The sequence below is a fragment of the Mauremys reevesii genome, linkage group 13 (assembly GCF_016161935.1).
Source record: "Mauremys reevesii isolate NIE-2019 linkage group 13, ASM1616193v1, whole genome shotgun sequence".
Taxonomy (NCBI): domain Eukaryota; kingdom Metazoa; phylum Chordata; order Testudines; family Geoemydidae; genus Mauremys; species Mauremys reevesii.
This window is the reverse complement of record NC_052635.1, coordinates 35456843-35483691: the sequence shown is the minus strand read 5'-3', so window position 1 is coordinate 35483691 and position 26849 is coordinate 35456843. Positions and strand designations below refer to the sequence as shown.

At 41.8% G+C, this 26849-nt stretch overlaps 1 long non-coding RNA gene across 2 annotated transcripts in view; it reads left to right on the top strand.

Annotated features, from left to right (window-relative positions):
• Positions 1–26849, top strand: part of LOC120379768 — a 137889-nt gene that overhangs the window by 38581 nt on the left and 72459 nt on the right. The window contains exons 5-6 of one of the 2 annotated variants that reach the window (XR_005587575.1): positions 7318–7570; positions 25983–26171. This is a non-coding gene — a long non-coding RNA (uncharacterized LOC120379768). The remainder of the gene's footprint in view (positions 1–7317; positions 7571–25982; positions 26172–26849) is intronic. The other variant, XR_005587576.1, reaches the window with a different exon arrangement.

The following is a 26849-nucleotide window of genomic DNA, read 5'->3' as shown; positions in this document are numbered from 1 at the left end:
ACACCCCCTACTTGCAAAGCTATTTTCAGTGGAGTCTGTTTAAAGAAAACATTATAAATAAATATTTTTATTCCTATTCTTTAAGTCCACTGCTTATCACCCTATAACTCTGCTTCTCTGTTTCTAAAGCCAGTCCCTTTCCCCTTTTGTTGGTACAGTGGTAGCATTTGCATTAGCTACTGATGTAAACTCTGCCAATCATATTTTATACATGTATGGCCATTTTCATTCCAAAGCACATAATAAATTATGTACATCCAACCCTTTGAAATGCAACTGGTTCTGGGGTGGAGGGTGGCGGCCAAGCAGGCAACTGTTTCTGGGAGGTGCTGAGCATTCACAACTCCCATTGTCTTCAGCTCGCACAGTATAAAATTGCTGAGTCAAGAAATCAAACATCGGCTAAACTGATCAGGTGCTCTAGTGCATCCCTCTCTGGTGCTAGATTGCTCGCTATGGAATATTTTCAATAGCAGTTTGTAGTTGTGCGAATAAAAGTGATGGTAAAGAACATCCTGACTAGTGCTGGGTGACATTTTTCATACAAAACTTTTTTCTCCAAAAAATACAGATTCAGGTTGACCCAAACACTTTACAGATTTGTGTTGAACGTGCCAAATTGTTTTGGTTGAAAACAGCAAAAACAAATTCAGAAAAAAATCACTGGTTCATTTTTACATTTTTGAAATGGCTTTTTTCCAAAATTTCACTTTATTTTTATGTAAGAAATAAAACCTAGAAAACAAAAGCAAGTTTGGCCAGATGAGAAAATCAGTTATTCTCACAGCTCTAATCCTGACCTCCCCAAAACACAACAAGGAGGCCATATGGACTAGAGTAAATGAGCTAGAAAAACACTTGAACTCCCAGGAAGCCCATGTGAATGGAAAACTACTAGATCTGTTCTTTTTAAGTGATATAAGGCTTGATCTACTGCCACTGGCTCAGACGGGTTAGGGAATGGGGGATGCAAATGCAAGTAAGAAGAGGTCTTTGTACCAGGGGGCGAGGCAGGCAGAATTTGCATCCAACTTCCTGGATGAAATGCTGCCTGTGGAAGCTTGCCATGGAATGCCCTGAATCAGTGAATCCCACAATCCCCATGGCCAGCAATCCCACTTTGGGGGTTGTGCAGACCTCTCTTTCCTCCACCCAATGCAGGAAAAGAGATTTGGGGTGCCTTGCACCACTGCAATCTACTTCTGGGTGGATTTTACGCAGTTCAGGGCTCTGTGGACCTGGGAGTCCTAGGATATTAATTCATGGAAAGAGCATTGGACAAGCCCTTCTAAATATCTTTAAAGTGAAATAATCTCAATGGGAAAGGGTGGTCTTGTGGAGTGGGAGCCAGGAGTTCATTTCCTGGCTCTACCATAGACTAATTGTGTGACCTTGGGAAAGCAATTTAATCTTTCTATGCCTCAGCTCATGCCCTGTAAAATGGGGAGGATGCTACTTCCATATCTAACAGGGGGCATTTTGAATATAAATTAATGAATGTCTATGAAAAGCTCAGAAACTGTGTGGTAATGGGGAGCATATAAGTACTTAGATAAATGAAATAATTATAGGCATTCCATTACCCACATATCACAGTTGTGACCAGAGACCGTGGCAACTGGATGCTTTATTGATGGATCATATTAATACGAGATTATTAGATATGCCCTCCTTCATTGCATCTGTATGTCCTACAGTAAGAGCAATGATTAAATTAATCCAATTCAATCTGAACAGGCATAGGGCCTGCTTTTGTTCCCATTCTAGTCAATGACAAAACTCACATTGAGTTCAGTGGGGTAGGACTGGACCCATAATAGAATTCCTTTGTTTCTTGTGGGTCATCAGCATTCTCTTGCACTTAAACATCAGGACCAGACACCAAGAGCAGAATATAGTGCTTCTTACTTGCAAGGGCAATGTAATCTGCACAGAAATCAGCAGGATAACTCACATGAGGAAAGGGTTTGCAGAATCAGACCCCTAGATCCAATTCTTCAGCCATGCTACATATACCAAGAGAAATTTCATTTGCCTTTAAAAAGACTTTTTGCAGGACGGAGTTACCCTGCTCAAAGGAGCACTCTCTCTTTAACCTCTTTTCACTGACATGGAACTTTTATTTATTACGATGGAGCTTCTGCGGTTACTCTACTCAAGAAAATAAAATAGGACAAATTAACAGAGGGAGCCAAGAGTAAAAAAGAAGCTGGTATCTGCATTTTTGATGCAGTCTATGCATTCTCATTATTACATTGTCTTTTTGTATTACTTTTGATTTATAATGTAATTGGGGAACTATGGAAATGTTAATGGGAATGATGCTGTTTTGAAAATGACAAAGTTGTTTACTAATTACTGCCTTTAACTTAGGCTAATTTTTGTAGTATTAAAACACTTTAGAAATACCCTTTTTTGAGGGTTGCCTTGAAATTGTTGTCTAGTTTGAACTCAGTCTTCAGTTAACTGAGTTTTCCCCCTTAAAACTAAGGACACGTAAATTAAAAATTTGCTACACTGGAGTTCAATCTCAAACCTATTCATTTAGTTAAATATTTAGATGAGAAATTGTTGCTTGTATGTTTATTTATTTATTTTTGTAACATCCAGTGTGCTGCTCATTATCTTAGGGGAGATGGAGAATATTGCAATGATTATTAGTGAGCTTGGTAATGAGATTACTGAACCATTTGGAGTTGACTTTTTTGTGATGCATAATTACAGGGGTTTATTTACAGTGTGATTTTTTTTAAATGATTCACATTTGTATTCTTTGTTCTTTGTCTGAAGGATTCAGTTCTTTAACTCTCTGGATGCTTTGCAATTCCCCCTGAAATGGAAATGAAAAAGATTGTTAAAAAATAAAATATAAACAGAAAGATTTTAACCAGCTCTGTAGGCCTGATCCTTCAAACTCATGTATACACGAGTAGTGTCACTGAGGTCAAATGGGACTATGCATGTAAGTAAAGTTACTAGTGTGTAAGCATTTGGTCTAGGTTACTGTTTCAGTGTCCATTGAAGTCAGGAAAGATTCATATTGATTTCCATTGGCACTGGCTGGGATCGTAAATATATGATATTCTGATAGCATATGAACAGAAAGGAAAAGCCACCCAGCAGGTCTCGGATATCTAGCAAACATAATGTGGAAATGTATATCGTTTTATTTCTTGCTTCTCTGAATGACCTAGGCCAAAACCCATTAAAGTTGATGTAAAGACTCTCATTGACTTCAGTGGACTTCCTCCTGTCTTCCTCCTTTTCCTGCAGTGCTGTTAATATATACTTTCATATGCTTCCTTTAAACCAGGGGTAGTCAATAGGCAGACCAAGGGCCAAATCCAGACCACCAGATGCTTTTGAATCTTATTTACTTATTATTAGTATCGTTGTTGTTGTTTTCTCTGGAGTCTGAACTTTGTCTATACCTTGACCAAGAAATTTGGACCTCGACAAAAAATAATTGACTACCCCTGCTTTAAACCAAGGCTCATGTGATCCAATGGATATACCTCTTGCACTGTATTTTTCCTTTAAATGAAATGAGTTCTTGCATCATAAACATTTGTGTACTATGCAGTGGCATAAATACAGCACATTTCTGAGACAACACAGCAAAGATGTTCCTTCCCATCACAAAGTGACAGAGAACCTGATTAGAGTATCCCTGCCATGAGGAAAAAACCAGACAAAAAATATTGTATGTTCTGGGTAAATTTTACTCTTCAAATTACAGATTCAGCTAAACTGCTATCTCCCTCATTGTGATAACTCGTCACACTGTCAGAATTTAAGCACCTTAGCGATCTTCTGGGAGTAAATGTCCTTATGTACATGTCTTAAAAGATAGCTACCCTGGGGTTTCTATCAAGCTTACATGATCATATATTGATGCTAGGCTTATTTATTTCAGTGGTTCTGAAGTACAGTTAATCATTTTACTAAGGTGTCCTATGTGGTATATAATTAATAAAACATGTTGGCTTTGGAAGAAAGCTGTGCTGAAGATTCAGGTGAACCAAGAGAAATATTGTAGCTTCTTTATATTCAACAGAGATCCTAGACTGTAAAGGTTGAGATCGTCCATTGACAGAAATGAGGAACCATGTTAATTTTTTTCATATACCCCCCTTCCCATATCACTTTCCACAATCACTCAACTTAAACACTGATCAACTGTTAAATTTTTGCCGAGAGAGAGAGTAAAATCATTAATTTAACTTCTCACTGTTTTGCCTCTGGTGACTGCTGTCACTTCAGGTAATAGCTTGTCTGTGGTTCTGACCCAATTCCAAAACCTGTTTTACCATACTCAACCAATTAATCTAATGGTTCATTAATTGCAAACATCTGAAATCATTAGAACCTGATTGAGCACAAAAGCATCAAACCCTGGGAAGCTGTGACTGCTTAGCCAGCAAATGGTCTCATTGCAAAGGAATGTCAATGTTTATAGTAAATGTAACCTAAACTGGGGTGTTCATTGACATATCCCTCCATTTGTATACAACGGCTCTGACATCTATCAGTTCAAGAGTGCATGATTTATCCAGTGCTATATCCTGGAACTGACAAGCCAAAGATTACAGCTTAACCTACATGAAAGCAGAGGCTGTATGTATTCCTAAAATAAATATTTAGTAACTGACAAGCTCTGGTTAATATTAATTCATGATAGAAAGCAGTCAATTTAAGCTTACTTCATGCCAAAATCTATTTGTATTTTGTAAATCATTTTTCATGAATGTGGTCTAGAGAGGCTCAGGAAAATATGAGGAGAGGGAAAGGTTGCTCTGTTATTTGACTTACATTTTATACATTACCCATCTGTATTAAAAGAGAACCTTCCACTGATACATTCTTTTCCAGTTCTAAGCAGTAATTTGTATCTAAACAGCACTATGATAGTAACTAGTGATGTAGCTGATGTTTTTAAGTGAATTTAGTGTGTGTGAAAGAACTCAAATGGACAGCATCAGAGAATGAAGCCCTGTGTTTACCCAGGGAATGTATACAGCATGGATAGTAGTACTGCTAGCACACAGCCCCTTCATTGTGCCTCAACCCCCAACTGGAGGATGAACTTCAAGGAGATGGGAGGTCCGTCTCTCCGACATGGTCAGTCTTTGACTTTCTGTTTTAAAAGAGTCTGTCAGTGGTGCCAATTGTGCTGATATTTTTGACAATGGGTAAAAATGGAGGGGAAAGGAATGGGGGTGGGGATTCCACAAAAATGTTTTTGAATTTTCACATTTTCTGAAATTTTTTGAGGAGCTTTGTTGATATGGTCTTCTCCACTAGAGTAAACAGTCTAAGACCATAAATTAGACTCCACTGGCCAAGGTTAATTTCTGCATAGAAAGAAAGGGAGATATTGAGCTTGTTAGTTCAGAGTTACTAAGAAGAAAGATTTGAATATGTGTGCAATAGAAAAATAATATTGTTGCCCTTTTCGACTTGAGCAGTTAGCCAATATTCATGGTCTTCCAGGTTGTTTCCGTTAGAAGCAGATGATGGAGTTGGGTATTTCTTTGATGCAATCCTGTATATTTAGAAGAATTCACATAAAGTACTCTTTCCTTGAACACAGCAGGAATCAAACAGCAGGAGGCAGTTTCTTTGTACGCAGTTCCCAGCCTCTTTCCAGCCAACACTGCCCAAAAGCTATCTCCCCTACCTTTTTCCCAAAGTCACACTACAGGTGCTTCCCTTGCAGCTTCCTTGCTGCCTTGATTACATGCTTTTGTCATGTTCCTTGGCTGCTTTACTCACTCACTCACACCTCCATCCAAAAATACACAACCCCTTGCACCTCCATTCAGTCCACAGCAACCCTCTGTCCACCTAGCTCAGATTCCTGACCAGCCTTGCATATGGCCTGTGATTTGGGCAGTGGCTCCAATTGTTTCAGCTGTCCTAGCCCATAAATGAGTATGATCATGTCTTATGTTTATTCTGAATGAAGAGTGGCTGTTACACCCACCAGCTTCAACAAGATTTTACCCACCCCTCGGCAGAATAATATTGCCCCTTTTTGACCTGAGTGGCTAGTTAAAAGTTTGGGGTCCTGGGGATGCTCCAGATGGAAGTAGACATTGGTGGTCTTTTTTTTTAATGCAATCTTGTTTATTAACAAGTAACGTATGAAGTCCTGCTTTTCTGAACACAGGAGGAACTGAGAACTAGAGGCTATTAGCTTAGAACACCAAGCTCTTTAGCCAACAGACCAAGAAAGTTCTCTTTGGCTTTTTCCAGAGTCTCACTATGCTCGCTAACTACTGCTTGACTTTCTTAATTTTTGCCTCTGCCTCTTTCTTCTGTTCTTGTCTGTTCTCTAGTCCTCTGTGTTCTGCCTATATTCTCATTCTCTCTCTCTCTGCTCTCACAGTCCAAAACCGCTGGGTGGGTTCACCTAACTCTGTTGTCTTAGGTTGAGGCTTGTGATTAATTTGTCCTTACAGTTATGATAACAGAAGGGTAAGTTCACAACCATTAACCTCAGTGAGATTTTTAACTCGACCCATAACAAGGTTGCAGCTAATTCATAACAATAATACTGTAGGTATAATAGGCCTGAACCAAAATTTCCTATTCAAAAACATCCAAATTTTGGAGGTGACTTGTAATCTGACCTTTGAGCTCCTGCTCAGTCCCATCTCATGCGTGTGTGTGTGTGTGTGTGTGCACGTATGTGCAATCTATATTGTAATCAGACCTGGGTGAATTGGAGGGAAAAGATCTGGCTAGTGGAGGGACTATCACCCACTTCAACATCCATCCAGTAAAGGACTCCATAATCACTAAAGTACAGGAAAAAGAAGGGCTGAAAGGGGCTTAGGAGAGAGCCACCTCGTGGGAATGGGAGCAGACAGCTGGAGGCAGCAGCCTAGGAGTTGGCTGTGGAGATGCCTGAGGAGACTCTGGGGGTATTTCTACATTGCATAATAAACTTCGGTCTGTGGGACCCATGCATGCAGGTCCATTCTTTCTCAACTCACGCTTGAGCATCCACACTGCAAGACGTCATATCCATACAGCGCTACCAGACCTGAGCCCGATCATGTTGGCTCTGTAGTGTATCCCAGGGTTCTTAGTGCCCTTGCTAGCTTTAGTCACTCTAGGGCTTGGTTCATAATGTACTGTGGGAGAGCTTGTCTGTCCATCCTGTGGTACTTGACCAGAAGTGATCCTAGGCCCCCAACACATCCAGCCAAGCCACTTTTGAGTCTGCGCGCTCCCTACAGCCGAACATGTATCCTGCACTGGCAGACGAACTTCTCCTGTTCACGTTTTCACTCTTGTTTCGTAATTCAGGCAGACATCTTTGAGATGCTGAGGGATATTTTGGTGGCAGTATTTGTCCTATTGAAGACACTTCCCAGATGGAGGTACAGAGATGGACAGCCAGGACCCAGCGGATGCTTCTCATGCCTGTTGAGATAACTGCAGATTCCCCATATGTAGATTGGTGCTTCTGGAGCAGGGCCATGATCCCAGACCAGTGGACTCACATTGTCATGCAGACTTGGGATGACCGTCAGTGGCTGCAGAACTTTCACATGAAGAGGTAGATGTTTCTGAAGCTATGTGAACAGCTTGCTTGGGTCCTCCAGCATCAGGACACAAGCCTGAGTTGGGGCATGCTGGTCCAGAAGCTGGTTGTTATAGTCATCTAATAGCTTACTAAAGGTTCCTGACTAACCAGTTTGGTGCTTGCAAGTCAGCTGTGGGGATTGTGGTGATGGAATTTTATGAGGAAATCAGCACTGTGATTTATCTGAAGGTGGTGGGAATAAGCAATAACTGCTGAAATAACTGCTGGCTTTGAGAGAAAGGGCTTTCTGAACTCCTCTGGGTCTATCAATGGGACTCGTGTGTCTGCAGTTTGACCTCCACTAGGAGCATATGAGTACACAAACCACAGACTCCATCATTCTGCAAGCCCTGGTTGACTAAAAGGCAGGTTCATGGACACCAGCATGGGGTGTACAGGTGAGGTGCATGATGCTAGGGTTTTCTGGAAATTGGGACCTCTTCATGGACAAACTGGGGTGTGGCTTCCTTAATACCCTTTACTAGACTGCCTTTTGAGACTGAATGAGGATCCGTTGGTTTCATCTTCTGTGTTGTTCCTAGGGCAGGGATTCTCAAACTGTGGGTCGTGACCCTTCAGGGGGTCACAAGGTTATTACAAGGGGAGTCACAAGCTGTTAGCCTCCATCCCAAACCCCATCTCACATTTATAATAGTGCTAAATATTTTTAAAAGTGTTCTTCAGTTATAAGGGGGGATTGCACTCAGAGGCTTGCTGCGTGAAAGGGGTCACCAATACAAAAGTTTGAGAACCACTGACCTAGGGTAACTGCACCTTTTGTATTTCAGGCAGTCGTAGTAAAGCAATTCTCTGTTGTTTGAGTGTGGGAATGTTTATGGGAATTCACCAAGGGATAGATCTTAGTGCTTGGAGCACCAATAGTCCTTGCCCTCACTACCAAACATCTAGTAAGAACATATATACACACATAAGCGCTCTCAATGACATGCTGCATTGTGATCAGTGATGATATAAATATTATTATAAATCAGATTTTCAAAAGAGCTTAGCATCCATGATTCATGTGCACCCAGTGCATATGTGTTCATAAATATATGCATATATACTTAATATCTCCTATATATAGTAATATGCCAGAAATTGCAACAATTCTATTGTTCAGTAGATTAAATTACTTATGGAGTGACATTTTTAATTCCTTGACAATTTTTTTTAATGGAAACATGGTTCACAATATTCAATGAAAACATTACAATCCTCTGTCATTAGGGTGAATTTTGTTTGCATGCTCTCTTCCTGGAATACTGATGTTAATTTTTACTTAACTTTAATCTTGCAAGGTATGAAGCAATTTAACTAAGTAACCTTTCATTAAAGTTCAGTGCAGTACTTAGGGGTGTTGGGTGCATTAATTGTTAGCTGACAGCTATTATTTCTGTAAAACCTTTTTATAGTAAAATTTCTGTTTGATGAATTGGAATTTACCAAATTTGCATTTCACTGAGACACACTCAACTTGTGCTTCGAGTTACTGTAGATATTTAACTGGAAAACCAATAATTCTTTAAGTGAATTTTTTTTATTTTTGAATAAATATTTAATACTTTAGAGTTCATTAAAGATTGAACTTGGATCTCGACAGTGTTGACTTTGTATGCAGGGAATCATAATAGTACATTATTAGAGTAAGAGCACTTTTTCATATAGATATGATTTCATAGCCAAGGCCAAATCCCGGACTGGACCCTGCTGTGTGTTGTGTGTGGCATGAAACCTACTGGAGCTGTACCGGCCAGCCTGGCTCCACAGCTGCAGAGACTTAATGGGAACCTGAGGGGGGAATGCTCACCAGAAGGGTTGTGACTTTCTAAGGCTCTGCTGGGCCTAGGGATGAAGTCACAGACTTTGCGCCACCCAGGCACTGGGAGATGTTATTGGATCTCATAGTGTGTGGGCAGAAATTCCATGGCATTTCCCCTGCTAGTAGACTGAGAAAAGTTAAATTAAACAAACCTTGTTCTTCTGGCTGATGCCCCTTTCAGCCATTAAGCTGAACCAAATACCTGCCCCGCTACTCTCCCTCACACCTCAATACTACAATACTACAAAGGGAAGGGAGGAGAAAGATAAGGAGATAGCAGCAGTGCTGGTGGTGGGGGAGGGCAGAGAAAGAAAGGGAGATAAGAGTTGAAAACTACACCAAGGTTGTGAGCCTGAAGAGGAATAAGCATGGTGGTGTTACCAACAATGGTGGAGGTGGATTTTGAAGGTAATTAGAAGAGTTTGAATTATAGTCAGTGGATGGGAAAACAGCCTGGAAGTGATGTGAGTCTGAATGAAGGGTGAAAGCAGAGAGAGAAATCTGAGAGCATTAGAGATGGTAGCTGAAGCTATGGAACAGACAGAATGTGGTTGTCCAGGGAGGAGGTGTAGCTGGAGAAGGGGAGAGGACCAATGGTAAAACCCTGAGGGATGACATTAGGAAGCAAAAAGGAGCAGCAGGAGGAGAAACCAAAGGAGAGAGTAGTTGTAGCAGTAGGATGAGAACCAAGAGAACACAGAGTCTCTGAAGTCCAGAACACTAAGAGTGTCCAGGGGAAGGGGACGGGCAGCAGTGTTGATGGTGGCAGAAAGATTAAGGGTGAGGATGGGAAACAGGCCATGTGACTTTTATGTGCATTGGACTTGTCAACAATACACTACAACTAGGACTGGTCAGAGCTTGATTTAAAGGGAAACCACTCAAACTTTTATTTCAAACTTTCTTATGTAAGCCTCTCCTTGCTCATTGATCATGACTCCCTCTGCTTTCACCCTTGTTCCTCATCCTTAGATTGCTTAAACTGCAACCATCCACTGTGAGCTTACTGGGACAGGGACCCATGTATGTGTTTCTGTGAAATGTCACACATATCAGTATATAAATAATAATGAAAATATCCTGCAGGTGTTTCTCTCTCATTCAGTAGTTTAAAATGAAGCACTATTGACTTATTGGTTGATGGCAGACTGAAATCCCATCTCTAAAGTAATCAAAGAGGTGAGTAGAAGTTGAAATATGAGTCATACCTAGGTATCAAAAACTAGCCTAACCTGACAATTACCTGCAAAATGTTGGGTTCAGTGTTGCTTACTTATGAACTACAAAAAATTACTGGTTGAGATCTCATGGTGTATTGTCTCATCAACACTGGCCATCACCTACAGTCCTCAGCTAAAACCTCTCTAACGCATCATCAGTGATCTACAACCCATCCTGGACAACGATCCCTCACTTTCACAGGCCTTGGGAGGCAGGCCAGTCCTCATCCACAGACAACCCTCCAACCTTAAGCATATTCTCACCAACAACCACACACCGCACCATAGTAACTCTAACTCAGGAACCAATCCATGCAACAAACCTTGATGCCAACTCTGCTCATATATCTACACCAGCGACACCATCATAGGACCTAACCAGATCAGCCGCAACATCACCGGTTCATTCACCTGCACGTCGACCAATGTAATATACGCCATCATGTGCCAACAATGCCCCTCTGCTACGTACGTCGGCCAAACCGGACAGTCCCTACGTAAAAGGATAAATGGACACAAGTCAGATATTGGGAATGGCAATATACAAAAACCTGCAGGAGAACACTTCAATCTCCCTGGACACACAATAGCAGATTTAAAGGTAGCCATCCTGCAGCAAAAAAAACTTCAGGACCAGACTTCAAAGAGAAACTGCTGAGCTTCAGTTCATTTGCAAATTTGACACCATCAGCTCAGGATTAAACAAAGACTGTGAATGGCTAGCCAACTACAAAAGCAGTTTCTCATCTCCTGGTGTTCACACCTCAACTGCTAGAAGAGGGCCTCATCCTCCCTGATTGAACTAGCCTCGTTATCTCTAGACTGATTCTTGCCTGCATATTTATACCTGTCTCTGGAAATTTCCACTACATGCATCTGACAAAGTGAGAATTCACCCACAAAAGCTTATGCTCCAATACATCTGTTAGTCTATAAGGAGCCACAGGACTCTGTCGCTTTTTACAGATCCAAACTAACATGCTACCCCTCTGATACATGACCAGGAGAGAAGAAAACAGAGCAGTGAGGAGAAATGCATGTCTTCTAATTGTGATGAGGACTTCTTCTCTACTAGAATCTGTCTCCTGACCCACTCTGTCAAAGGTTGGCTTAATTAAATAAGCAGTGAAAAAGCATGAAGTGGAAAATTATTGGATTAATCACACTTAGAAGACAAACAGAAGAAATACAGAACCTCGGGTGTGGGAACAGCCTTTTCCAAAAGAAAGGATGGAGGGGAAATTGAGTTGTCTTATGGTATATGCCCTGGTTGGAAACCTCATGGAATTCATAGTAGCTAGTGACCAGACTGCTCTGGGAACCTTGAACGTTTTCAAATTATGCTAATTGAAATTCCCCATGTTTGCACTTCACACATAGGGAAATAGGCTTTCCAACACATAAGCTATAGCAGGATCTGAAATAAGTAAGAGCAGAGCACAGCACCATTATGGAAAATGTTAGTGTAGTAATATGTGATGTACCTCATCCGGTGCATCAAATGCCCCAATAACAGCTATATGGGTGAAACCAGACGATCACTACAATCCCAGGTGAATTCACACGCGTGTTTTTGTCTTTTTATCATTTTTCTGTCACCTATGGGTGAATACTTTTTACAAAGAGGTCAGATATGGAGTGATCAATCAGTCCTCATGCTCAAAGGAAACCTGCACAATACCTTCAAAAGACAAGCATGTGAACTTAAATTCATAACTCTGTTAGACACTAGAAATCATGGGCTCAGAGACAGTGGTTTTATGGCTTTTTACAACAATTTGTAACTACGAACCCTTGAACAGTCCAGCAGAAGAAGAGACAAACATTCAGTTTGTTGAAAGCAGAGAAATGGACATAGCACATTCTTTTAACAAGAACTAGTCAGGAGTGTATTCTAATGGCTCCACAAAGAATAAAAAAGATTCAAATAGATTGGGGGAGACATCTCAATGGGATGTCAATGCTAAGCAGAGTACATTAGAAATTGACAGCAGGATGCTTGAAATATACCAAGCTAAGAGCAAAGGCAGGCTGACAGATGGTGTGCTGCTGCATGTCCCTGAGGTGTGGGACAAACAACATTTCAGGTTAGGCCCATGTACACGATATCATCACGTTTTAAAGTAACTACACAGAAATGCCACATCACAGCCTCCACACGGAAGCTTCTACCAAAAAAAAACCTGTAATGAAGGATTTTGAGAGAATGTTGAGTGCTAATCAGACAGCAGGAAAAATTGTTCATAGAAATTTTCAGTGTTTCTGTTTCTATTAGAAACCCATTTTGATAGAAATTTTCTTCTGACTTTGTTCTCAGATTGAATGGCTAGTGAATCTGAAAAAGTTCTGTTTGGGAAGATGGAAAAAGATTCTGGAAGAGACTTGAGTTCATGTCAGGGACATTTCTGAAAGTGCTGGAACTCAGGCCTAGCCTACGCTACAAAGTTAGGTCGACGTAAGCCATGTTAGGTCAATATAATAATTTATGTGTCTACACTATCGAGTCTCTTCCGCCGACCTAAGTGGCCTGTAAAGTAGACTTCTGTACTCCACCTCCGCAAGAGGCGTTGCGCCCTTGATTTGACATCCACAGGTTGACATGGAGTTAGTGGTAGACACTGCATTGTGTAATTCGAATGAAATGGCCTCTAGGAGGTGTCCCACATTGCTCTGCTGTGACCGCTCTGGAAAGCGCTTTCAACTCTGCTGCATATCAGCCAGGTACACAGGAAACATCCAGTCCCCCTGTTAAAGCCCTGGGAACTTTTGAATGTTCATTTCCTGTTTGATCAGTGTGGAGGGCTCATCAGCACAGTTGATCATGGAGACTCAAAGCCACAAATGCACTCCAGCATGGAGTACACAGGAGGTACAGGATCTTATTGCGGTGTGGGGAGAAGAGTTTGTGCAGGCAGACCTCCAGTCTAGCAGAAGAAATGCTGACATCTATGCCAAAATCACGCGGGGCGTGGAGCAGAAGGGTTATACCAGGGAAATGCAGCAATGCCGCATGAAAATAAAGAAGCTTCGGCAAGCGTGCCAGAAGACAAGGGAGGCAAACAGTCGTTCTAGTTCTGCCCCACAGATACGCTGCTTTTATGAGGGGCTGCATGTGATTCTCGGCGGCAACCCCATCACTATCCCAATATGCTCCGTGGATACCTCCCAGGAGCCCTGGGTGATCTCAAGCAACAGTGAGGAGGACATCGTTGACGAGGAAGAGGAGGAGGAGAATGCGTGGCAGGCAAGCAGAGGATCCATTCTCCCTGACAGCCAAGAACTGTTTTTAAGCCTGTTTTTAGCCCATCGCTTCACAGGACCAATTGCTGGCGGAGCATGATGCAGGGGAAGGCACCTCTGGCATTTTTAATATTTAATCTGAATAAAAAAGTAGGTGTAGTGGATATTGGTGGCCACTTCAGCTACATAGAAGGTGATCTCCAAAAAAGACTGTTTATGTGCACAGGGATGGCCATGGAATCCTCCATGGAGATCTCTAGGAAGCTTTCGTGAAGGTACTCTGCAAGGTTTCTGGGAAAGGCTGCCTTATTTTGTCCACCCCAGTAGGACACTTTCTTGCACCCCTCCAGTATTGACTCTTCTGCCATCATTGTGGCACACAGCATTGCAGCATAAGGGCCAGGTCTGTACCCAAATGCTTTCAGCATCTGCTCCCTTTCCACCTCCATTACCCTCAGGAAAGTGATATCGCATATAGTCACCTAGGGGAAACTGGGGAAATTTTCAGTGCTAGCCTTTAAACTTCAAACAATTCAACAAGTAATCCTCCCCTTTTTGGTGAAATCTGGGTCACACAACCATGCTTGCTCAAGCGTTCCATGGTTGTGGTGGAAGGGATCACCGTGTGTTGCAACCAGCATTTAAAAAGGCGGGGAGGCGGCTTCCTGTTTGTCTCCCTTTCCCCCCACCCCCAAACCCAGTGCCACTTTTGAAAAATCAAACTATGTGGGGGGCTTTACACTGGTGCCTGTCCTCAAGCACCAGCCAGATTGCTTGGGGAAAGGGGGCTTTTCTGAAGTTGCAACCAGTGATGCCAAGGTTGTCTTCACAAAGGCTGCAGCACAAGACCTCTCGCCCGTGCCTCGTGGCCTTACTCACCATGGCTGGAGCAGTGAACCGACTCTTGTCGTAGTCAGCAGTTGTGATTATGTTGTGGCTTGCAAGGAAGTACATTGAGCAGTCTCTCTCTTAATTCTTTTTATTAAAAAAAAAAAAAAAAAAAAAACCTTGCACCAGAATCAATGTATGCATTGTCAATGCTACCCTTGTGCTTTGTATTCTTTGAGTTGAAACCTTGTCTGCTAGCACATCCTCCACACCAGGACAGAGACTTTCCCAGATTAGAAGGTGGAAAAAGAAGACTCGGGAGGACATGTTCAATGAGTTAATGTGTGCCTCTGAGAGTGACAAGACGGAGCTCAGTATGTGGAGGATTACACTGTCCAAGAACCTGGACATGGACAGGAGAGCATGCAGGAACAAGAGCTTGCCATGCAGGAAGAGATGCTGCAGATTATGAGGGAGCAATTGGACATGTTGAGGCGTCCAGATGAGGTTCAAGAAAGGCAGCTGGATGCTACAGTCCCTCTTGCAGCCTATGCTGAACCTGCTGCCATCATCGCCAAGTTCCACATCCTCCTCCCCAAAACATCCTATGAGGTGGGGGGGAGTTCAGTTTCCCTTGCACTCAACACAAGGACCAGAAGGCACCTATTCCCACACCTCTGATTTGCAGTGCGGTTGTAAGCAAGCTGTCCTTGTTTCTCTTTCTCCCCCTACCCCGGGTTGTTAGCCCTTTTTGCCCCAGGTAATCTTACTTTTCTTTGCTGTCTCTGTGTGTTTGTGTGCATAATCAAAACTTAATGGATTGAGGAGAAAAGGCTCTTTATTCATTCAGCCCACTGTGGCTAGTGGGGGGTGGAGTTTGCAGGGGAGAAAATGCAATGAAGGGGTCAGCTTGGTAAGGAACAGCACAGATAAGTGTCACATTATTGTGGATCATTGCTGAAACTGGTCTTGAAAGCCTCCCAGAGATGCAAATGGGCTCTTCTTATTGCCCTGGTGTCTGCCTGGCCACCCCACCGGAAACTTTTCTCCTTTTGTTTCACAGATAGTATGGAGCACCACAGAGCTATTGCCACTCGCTTCTCCACCGTCAGAGCAGCTCTCATTTTAGTATTGCTGCCCTTCAGGGCTGGGGAAAGCTCTTCACACAGTCCCTGGAAAGTGGCCTTGGGCATTCGAAAGTTCTGCAGTCACTGTTCATCATCCCATAGCTGCATAATGATGTTGTCTCACCAGTCAGTGCTGGTTTCCCAGGCCCAGAAGAGGCGCTGAACCGTGTCCAGGTGATGCGTGACTGTCACCAGCAACTGCAAGTTGTTCCGCTCCATGGCTTCCAGCAGGGCTGCTTGCGGGGCATCACATAGTTCCATGCAGCAGCTCCTGTATTGGCTGAGCAAATACTGTAGGATAAGGCGTGAGGGGTTGTAGTGCTCACAACAACAGTGCACAGCTGAGCAGGGTCCATGCTTACCATGCTATGGCATCTGCATGGGTAACCCAGGCTTACAAAAAAGACTTGGTTTGTTTGTCATCGATTACGGGGAGGTAGGGAGGGGGAGGTAGGTGCATCCTGGGAAGCTAACGCCATGTTCCCTTAACCACCTGTGCAAATGTTTCGGCCCCATAAGGCATTGCAAGCCCATCCCAAAATTCCACTCAGCTACATGCACTGTGGGATAGCGACCCAGAGTGCAGCGCTTTGTGTGTCAATGCAAGCCCTGCTAGTGGGGATGCGCTCCACCGACACAATGAGCATAGTGGGGACACGCAAGATTGACTTGCTTAAATTGGAGACTCAATGTCGACTTACATAAAATCGACTTAACTTGGTAGTGTAGACATGGCCTCAGTCCACCGCCTTGTGAATAAAGTCATTGGAGTCAGTTTGCATAAGTAACATTCTAGGCCATGTTGTCACAATCATTTAACTCTGCTACCATTATGATAACATGGGGCAAGTTTTCAAACCAACCTCCAAAATTATGCCTGAAAATTTTCCATTCCTACTGGTTTCCCCAATAAAAAAATGTATATTTACATACTCAGGCAGCTACAGAAACTAATTACGTTGGTAAGTAGAAATATCGTTATCTAAATTGCATAAATAAATGCCCTTTCTGCATGCAGAAAGATGCGCAGGCAAGATTTACATAGTCATCTTCTGAAGTTGTGTTTTGGAAATTTTGATCATTCCTTTTTAAATTCTCTCTGGCTTCAGAAAACCAGACTTATGTGTTTGGGGGTTTTACATGTGTTTTGGGTTTGTGGAGGAGTTTGAGGTTTTTTTGTTTTTTGTTTTTTTCCCCTCCTCCATCTTTTTTCTTGTGATTACATTCTTGTCTCCTTTATTTGAAGATGATCTCTGCATGTGTGTTTTCTATTGAAACGGTGAATCTTAAGTATGTCAACGGCTGCTATAGTGAGCAACTTCTTTGTGATGTATGCTAAAAAGAATCTTTCGTGGAAAGACGTATTTGGCACAGAGTGATAACTTCAGCGGTGGAAACAAACCTGACTGTTGCTTAGTTTCTAGCAACTAGGTCACAGCATTCTTGACTGTTAGCATCACTCATTGGCAAGGATAAGGCACTTCCTGATTTCCTAAATGAACAGGATATTTTTAATTTTGCACAAAAAGAAAATCAGTGAGATAGAGAGGGAAAGGATAATGTGTTTACAGTGTCCTAAGGGAAGCTTTCTCTCTGGGATAAGTTTCCTAAGGGGCTGACCCAACCTCACGTGTTTTTGGTGCAACTTACACCTGCAAAAATTGCACCTGCAGTTTTGTACATGCAAAATGAATTACAGGTGCAAATCAGAGCATTTAGACATCTAACCATATAATTTACACTTGTAATCACAAAGTTGGAGGTCCAAGTACCCAGAGCTGTCCTGTAATTCAGTTGCAGGTGCAAACATATGGGTGCAAATGAGCCCACAAAAAGAAGGCTGCCTTTTTTAAAGTACTGCCCCATATATCCTTTTATGAAACTATACTTTAAGGCAGGAATCGGCAAACTTTGGCATGCGGCTCACCAGGGTAAGCACCCTGGCAGGCCAGGCTGGTTTGTTTACCTGCCGCATCCGCAGGTTCGGCCGATTGCAGCTCCCACTGGCCATGGTTTCCCGCTCCAGGACAATGGAGGCTGCAGCCAGCACATCCCTCGGCCTGCGCCGCTTCCTGCAGCCCCCATCGGCCCGGAGCGGTGAACCACGGCCAGTGGGAGCCGTGATAGGCCGAGCCTGCAGACACGGCAGATAAACAAACCAGCCTAGCCCGCCAGGGTGCTTACCTTGGCGAGCCGCGTACCAAAGATTGCCAATCCCTGCTTTAAGGTCTGATTCCAGAACAGGATAGCATGAATTGAGAGCTAATAAATCCTTTATTCAGAATTTTCTTGTTAGGTTTGTTTAGTTTTACAATTAACATTAGTGCTGCTCATTGCACCTGTTATGTACACACTGATTGAACTAGAATCCGTGCTTTACCTAGGCAATGTGATCTGCTTTGCTATAACTGGACAGCAAGAATTCAATTGCCTTAACCCAGGGCTAGGCACCCTATGGCATGCATGCCGAAGGCGGCACGCGAGCTGATTTTCAGTAGCACTCTCACTGCCTGGGTCCTGACCACTGGTCTGGGGGTGGCTCTGAATTTTAATTTAATGTTAAATGAAGCTTCTTAAACATTTTTAAACCTTATTTACTTTACATACAACAATAGTTTAGTTCTATGTTATAGACTTATAGAAAGAGACCTTCTAAAAACATTAAAATTGATTACTGTCACGCAAAACCTTAAATTAGAGTGAATAAAAGAAGACTCGGCACACCATTCTGAAAGGTTGCCAACCCCTGCCTTAACCCATTTTAGAGCTGATAGGACATTTTTAACCTTAAGCAGTTTTAAACAGAAAATGGTATCTCAATGTTGCCTCTGGAAAAGATTCAAAAATATGGGAGCAAATGGGAAAGAAAAGGAAACAAAAATGGGGAAGGGAAAAAAAGCGGGGGGAGGGGAACGATTTAAAAATCCAAAACCAAATGTTTGTTGGGTTTTGGTTTTGTGGTGACTTCAGTAATGTTAAAGCAAATTAACTTCCCAGACCTTAGAATGTGTGATGGTCAGATATATTGATACAAAAATGTTATGAAGTTGCCATTAAGGTTTTGTGATAGAATCTGATAAAGCTGGAGATCTATTGCTTTATGGTATATGTTGGAGATGGCAGCCAAAGCCTCATGGAGTTTTGGAGTGTGATATCTGCAGGTGGCAAAGAATGTAGAAGACTTCTTGCTTCATTTGTGATTTTTATGCTTTTGACACTTTGGGTGACAGAGGCTTATCTTGATGAAATCTTAATTGTCACTCAATATAGCTTTTGTTTTTTTATTAATAAAATTTATCTACATATATTAATAGTATGGCTAGATTTTCAAACATGCCAGGCATGCTGGGGCATACATCATTAGCACATGACAACTGGATATCAGGTAATGGCTTGCAAAAATGACAGTAAACAGTCATTTGCATGCACTATTTAACATTTTGTATGTGTAATTGTGGTACTTGTGCACTTGATTTAGGTGTCCAAGTGCACGTCTAATGTGTCAGAAAATCTGTTTCACAATCTGTATAATAATATAACACTTTGGGATACCCTGTGAGAACAGGTGTTATATAAAATGTAAGAGTATAATTGCTGTCGTATGCAAAATGCTCTTAACAGGATGATGTCTTCATGTCAAGAAGCAAGCAAACCTGAATGTTGTTTATCAAATGTAGCAGATATGGCTATTTTAGAGAAATGAAAAGGGGGGTGGAAGAGAGAGAGAGACTGTGTTAAAGTTTATATTTAAAAAAAACAACAACAGAGCTTTCTTGGCAGCAAGGAAACAAGTGTCTGAATCCTTTCCCACTAATTTTTCATCTACCCCAAAGTCAAAACAATACTACAACCTTCCATTTCTTCTTTTATAAGTGAGCTCATAATAAGTCACTCAGAGATGAGTATAATCATACTACAATGCACAGTTAGGATAATGTACAACTGAGACTCTGTAAAATATATGCATCTTGAGGAATTGCGGCATGCCTTGGAGGAATGCATTAAATGTTATGGTTAATTAACTAATTTACTCAATCAAGTTTAACAGTGGTTTTAACTTTAATGGCACCATTATATTTTAATATGAAAATAACAGGCTGTATTCCTAGTGTTCCCTCCAGTCCGCCTCCTCTTTACCATCCACTTTACAGTTTGATTCTGATTTGTGAAGCCTTATACCTGTTTATAAGATCAAGCACATGTAATACAATATGTCTGGTGTACATTACGCATGCACACCTCACAAAAAGGTTTGCTGAAGTTGTATCTTCTGACAGACACAATGTGCATTCTTTAGGAATTGCAAAGATTTTACATGTCCTTCATGCATGTAAACATTTGAATGAAATTACAATGCAAGGACACTTGGGGCCCAATCCAGCAAAATTTTAAGCACATGCATAACTGTAAGCCATTGAAGTAAAGTGAGACCGCTCATGCGCACTGAATGCAATGGGATTATTCATGTGCTTTAAAGTTATGCACTTCTTTTAGATCCTGCTCCTTCCTCCCCTCCTCTCCTCAAGTCAACTGCAAAATCTCCTTTGACTACAATGAAGTACAATCAGGCCCATTCTTCAAATGGCTGTCCTCACCTTTTGCAAATACAATTTACCCCCGCAAAACTTGCATGCACCTGCAATTTTATACGTGCATTTGAGTTGCAGGAGCAAATCTGAGTGCATGTGCCTTTAAAATAGATTGGTGGTGCAATTCATTTTGGGAACCCAAAGTTAGAAATGCGAGTTTTACAGGTATAAATCACCCCTGTAAAAAGGAGGCTAAGACTCAGCCTGGCTGTAGAATTGGGACTTAATGCCCATCATGTATGTTCATAATGTATATACTGACTGCAGAGAGGAGAAAATCCATCTTTGTGTAGAGGGCCACCACAAGGCATGTGTACCACTTAAGTCCAACTTAAGCCCTCTTGCACAAAGGATTTCAGACTGAGTGTATCAGTATGCACAAGAGAAGGAAATGATTGATTGAAAGTAACAGCAGCAGAAGCGAAGAGTTGAGGTGCCTGAGAAAATGCACCCATCTCCAATTTATATTAAATTTAATCGGACTTCTGGTATGTGCAGTAAATCTTCAATATACAGCTATAGATTACTTTTTTGGAGAACTTTTACTATCAAAGGTACAGGAGACTACTGTAGAGATTAACTAGCAAAAGTTGTACAAGACAGTGGAGATAATGAATCATGAATTCTGTAAGGGTGAACCTACCATGCTGAATCAAAGTACTGCTGCCTCAAATTTGCTCTGTGTGCATTTTGCAACCAGTAATTTTGTCATCAATTTTCATATTTTTTGTTTAAACATATTTGTCTTTTGGACAAGATAGGTCATATTTCATACAGTTGATGAATTTTCTCCTTGGTCCAGTTTTACAGAATTTGCACTTAATTAATTGCACAACCTTTAATTCGACAGACTTGTTTTTAATGTCCATGTAGTTTCAAATGCACATACATAAAACAATTCCCAGAAGTAATTGTTTTTGTGTCACTGCCATTGAAAGTTGCACTTATTAAAATGTATAGAAAATGGCACACATTTCCACAGTGGTTTACACTAAATGGCATGCATGTTGTTTGCATGTCCTTTGCAGTGCCTGTGTTGAAGTTGGAATATTGTGCAAATATAGGTACATGCATATACAACGACACTGACTTCTGAGAGTGCATTGAGCATTGCCTGTGTACAGTTCTGGGCTTGCCAGAAACGCTCGCTGTTTTGCACGCACGCTTTTGCAAATGTGGGTCATTTTTCATGTGTGTACTAATTAGAAAGAAATCCAATTATATGTTGATGTATCATTTCAATTTGGCATTCACTAGAAATATTTCGTTGTTAAAATGCAGAAGAAATTCTGTGTGTCCAAATGTTATATAAGCCTGGCTATAAAAAAAACTGCCTTTCATTATTACAAGAGCTAAGCCCTGATGGCTGAGGCACTTTTTAAAAGCTTCCTTAGTTCTTAGCAGATTCACAAAGCACAACTACTTCACCCATCCAGACAGCACACTGTCTGGAAATGTGCCCATCAAATCTGTCTGTCAAGCCACCAGGCTTTTCCATGCCTGGTAAAAGGCAGACAGGAAAGAGTAGACAAAGGTCAATCCTTGTCAGTTTCTTTGTAAATGTAATTGTACTGCCAGTTTGCAAAGCACTGGCTTGTATCCTAGCAACTTTGTGTATACGTGGAAGAGTTAAATACATATTTTTGCTTGTGTTATTTTCACCAGGGTTTTTTCATATTGTGGTGTTTTTTGCTTTGCGTAGTTTTGGTTTTTGTGCGTATATAGAAAATGCAACCTAACATAAGCAGTCATGCTAGGCACTGAAAAAAATCTTTTACTTAAGAGAGACGGTCTTCTAATAATGGTAGAGTAGAACTATACTCATCAGGCCAGGTTCTGATTCCATTTACACGGACATGAAACTGGAGTAACTCCATGAAATTAGAGATTTGCTTCATATTAATATTAGTAAACTGAGATCAGAATCTCCGTATATTTAGGGATGCTTTGGAGTAGTCTCTTATAATGGGAGATTGTCTAACAAGGATTTTATTTTAGTTTTCACTATGTTTCATAAGTTACTCCTGTTTCGAACAAAGACAAATAGAAAGGACAATTATTTTATTGGTGAGTTTGGTGTGGATTTCAGGTTGGGGAGAAGATTCATATTTATAGGGACAAATTCAGCCCTTGAGTAGTGGATTACAACTTCACTGGTACTAGTGGAAGTTACACCCACTTACACCAAAGATAAATTAGGCACAGTTAAAGCATTCAAACTTCAGACAAAACTGCGGGGCCCAAATTCTCTGCTGATGTACATTTGCATAGTTCCATTGACTCTTTGAATGAGTTGGCCCAGAACATGCATTTGATGTTGAGGGATTCTTTTTTTTTCTTTTCAGGAACAATTTGTGCCTATAAAACTGGTGCCCGCAATTCTGATTCCCCAAAATAAATTACAGGTGGACACGTGCCTTTAACTATCTGAGTAGCACCTGCAATCAGATAGCTAGAGGTATAAGTACCCTGGTTTGTGCCCTCAACTCAACTGCAAGTGCAAATATGTGGGTGCAAATTTTGCAAGTCCGGACAATCCTCACAAAAAGGGAAGCCTGTCTTCTGAAAAATTTGCCCTGATTACAGTCAGAGATGGAGATGGTGCCATAATACTATGTTAATCCAGTTTTAATTTAATGGATTAAAATCTCTGATGATGTAATTCCTTCAATTTCAATGAAGTTACACCAACAGAAAATTTGGTTCAACGGTTTTAATAGTTGTACTGACTCTTGGGAATGTATCATTATAGTCGTACTACCTTAACTGATAAAAACTACAAAGTTGGCTGTAGGGGGGAGGGATAGCTCAGTGGTTTGAGCATTGGGCTGCTAAACCCAGGGTTGTGAGTTCAATCCTTAAGGGGGCCACTTAGGGATCTGGGGCAAAAATCAGTACTTGGTCCTGCTAGTGAAGGCAGAAGGCTGGACTCAATGACTTTACAGGGTCCTTTCTAGTACCTCCATAACATAAAAAAAATAGGTATAGGTAACTAAAGATATACTGATGTGAATTGCTATCTCTCAGCATAGATGGTAATGACTCATACTTTGCACATGTTCTATTTTCCTCATCTGTAGATCTCAAAGTGCTTTGTAAATGTAGTGCCCAAGCTGTGCCTATAATGGCGATTGGAGATTTCAGGGTTCCAAAAGAAGCCTCCTGGAACACTGTGGTGCACAGGGAGAGTGTACTTGTGGTGATGCCTTCTTAGTAGGTTGCAGCATGCATTGCCCTCTGTGGCTGGCCAGTTCTGTGAGCCCTACATGGTGGGGGCAGGGTAAAGCCATGCCCGGCTCTAACTCTTCCTCACCCCACTTATATATGGTTCTTCTGTGGTGAGCGGGAAAAGGAGGGGCAGTAGCCAGGGATAAAGGGAGAGCTTCTTTTGCTCTCTTCCCTCTCCAATTCCCTTTACACCTCTTGCAATGTCAGGAACAGTCTGCTTGTTAGGGATAATTCTCCTTATAGGACAACTGAGGCACCCAGAGGTTAAGTTTTAAAAAGATTTGGTGTCCCTTTCTATGAGCAGGTCATGCACCTACAAAATGTGCATTTTTGCACCTGGAAAATGAATACTGGTCACAAATCTGGGTCTTGGCTCCTAAAGTACCAGACCTGGACACATAGTGAGAGGCTCAACTAGTCAGGTTGATGCCCGCGGTTGAATCTCAGCCATTAAAATGCAAGTGCAATTTTTGCCTTTTGAAATATGGTAATAAGTGATGTGGCCACACAGAGTTTGTGGCAGTCAGGAGCACAGGTCTCCTCGCTCCCATCCATACCATAGCCGCTGAATGCCACCACCTCTCTGCATACGAAGCAGATCACTGGGCAATATTAGGCGGCTGACATTTTAGGCCGACAGGTTTTTCATTTCATACTGGCATCAGCGTGTGCCAACATCAGCTAGGTCATTTGCTGCTGCTGCTGTTTTATTATTTGCTCATTTGAAACAGCTCCATATTGTCACATTAGAATCTTGGCTCCTTTGTAACCGTTTCATTTTGCATCATATTAAGTTTCTTGTACTTGTTCATTGCAGTTTCTAAATCACTGCTGGACACAAAGCTCTTCTCAAAGAGGTGGTTTCTTTTGGCATGGAAGGATAATTGCCGGAAATTACCAGCAAATGCCTTCTTTTTTGGACAGGCCAGATGTGCATACTACACTCCTCCTCCCTGTGCTCCAACAGTTATCAGCTGTACTAATTAAAACATTAGTTTTAAATCTGGTTTTAAATCTAGGTTCCAAACCTGCAGCCAGATTCTCAGCCCTTTTATGGAACCTTTGTTCCTTTCCAGGAGCACAAAGAGACCATGAAGCCAATTTAACTGGCTAGCTGGGATTCCCTCATGGGGAGAATTCTTGTGTGGTGGCATGACCAGTGAAAAGAGGACACACCTGCATCACCCCCCCCCCCCCCGCCATATTTCAGGTATCATTGGATGCAGGTATCATTGGCCTCTTGATATTCTAGACAGCGGGCACAATTTAGAGTGCTGCTGCTGGCCTAATAAAAACTGGTAAAATCCAGGATATTCAGGGGCTAAGACTGCCATTCCACCCATATATCACCCTGTGGGCCTCCCGCGTTAAAGGAGTCAGAGCAATGCTAATGATTGCTCATTAAATAAATAAATTAAAATTTCAAAATGAAATAACACAAATGGAAAAAAATCCAGGTTTGTGGGGCAAAGACGCTGACTGAACTAACTAGAAACAAATAAGAAAGGTCTGACTAGACTGTTTGAATAAATCACAAACAACATGTTCTTTGTTTTTTAATGTTCCTGGTTGTAATGGGGTCAGCTGCCTCCTGAGCACCCCCTCCTGGCCAAAAGTCACCCTGCAGCACCCTGCCTCTGTTTCCCCCTCTTCTGAGCCCCCTAAGAACTTCACACAGGATTTCCTGTGTGCTACCACCATCACCCCACCACCCCCGACTGTGGCTCGTTTGACAGAAACCATTCAAAATAATCCTCAGGATCCCAAAATAGAGCCCGTTACCATAAGACAAACATTCATCCTTAGCTCTAACATCACAACTGTCCCAGTCTGTTCTCTCAGCCAGTCTTCCTTCCTGGAGCTTAGCCTTTTGGCTCTGACCTCCAGGCCCAAACCCAGTTAGGGTTTCCTACAAGAGCCTCATTGGGCTTTGGCCTCCAGACTCCCCTGAGGTCAGGATTTTTCCTGCAGCAGCCTTTCCCACTTCTTGCTGCTCTTGATAGTGGACTCATCTGATCCGACTCAGGTGTGGCTCCTCAGGGTTGGCTAGCCCCAGGCCTTCAAGCTTTTAAGAGGCAAGCTACATGGTTACACTGGTAACTAATAGACTCTTAGCTTAGTGAGAAAGGTATGGAGGTTCTTTTTTGGGGGGGTTCCCCTGTGACTTTTTTCCAATTAACATTGTAATTGCTCCTTAGAAGCAGACACAAAAGATCTCAGTGCAGAGGAATAATGTCCTTACACTCATGTTATTTTCTGTTCCAGTGGTTCTTTGGACATTATTATTATTATTTTATTATTATTTATGTTGTTATGTTTTATGTATTTCAGCTGGTGACAGGAGATCATCCATAGTTTTGAACTGAGATTGGGAGAAGTTTCCATGCTGAGCTGAACTATTCACCCACCTTGTCTGTTTGGTTGGAAATGGCATAAAATCAGTTCTCTTGGGTATTTTCTTCTGTTCCCAGCCTGAACCAGGAATCTTGACGTAATGAAAAGTAGTGAGGAAATAAAAAGGTAACTGAATATTTCTGACCATTGGAAAGGTTCAACGTGGGTGTCATAACATACTAGTGAAGGACTCTAATGGTGCAGGTAAAAAGGCAGTGGATGTATATGGGAGGCTGCACTGTCTAGGTAGGAAGGGCTGGCTCTGGCACCCAAGTCTCAGGCACTTGCCATTGGTAAATCACCGGTCAGTCCTTTGTTTTTTCATTCTGTATAATATGTAATACTTAGCTATCCCCCAGAAAGGCTAAGCCTGATCCAAGATCTGCTGAAGTCAATGAGAGTCTTTCAATGGATTGTAGTTCAGGCCCTTAATGAATTAGTATTTACGAAGCACTGTGAGACCCTTGCTGGCACTACACAAATAATACATAATGTCAATAGTAATTATAGATTACAGTGATGGGCATCACAAAAATACCTAAGGTAGATAGGCCTTTTATCTTATGGACGTAAGAGCTATGTATTCTTGTTGTTTTCTTACATAAACAATAGCTGCCATTCAGTCTGAAAATATCTTACTTTACTTTGCTTCTTAATACCTAAAAACAATAAGGACAGATCCTCAGCAGGTGTAAATAGGCATACACCCATCTGGCATCAGGGTCTATACTATCCACAAGGTTCCTAAAAAATTAAGCCATTTTTAGTTAGATAAGAGCAGGTGTGTAGGGAGGAGTACACAAA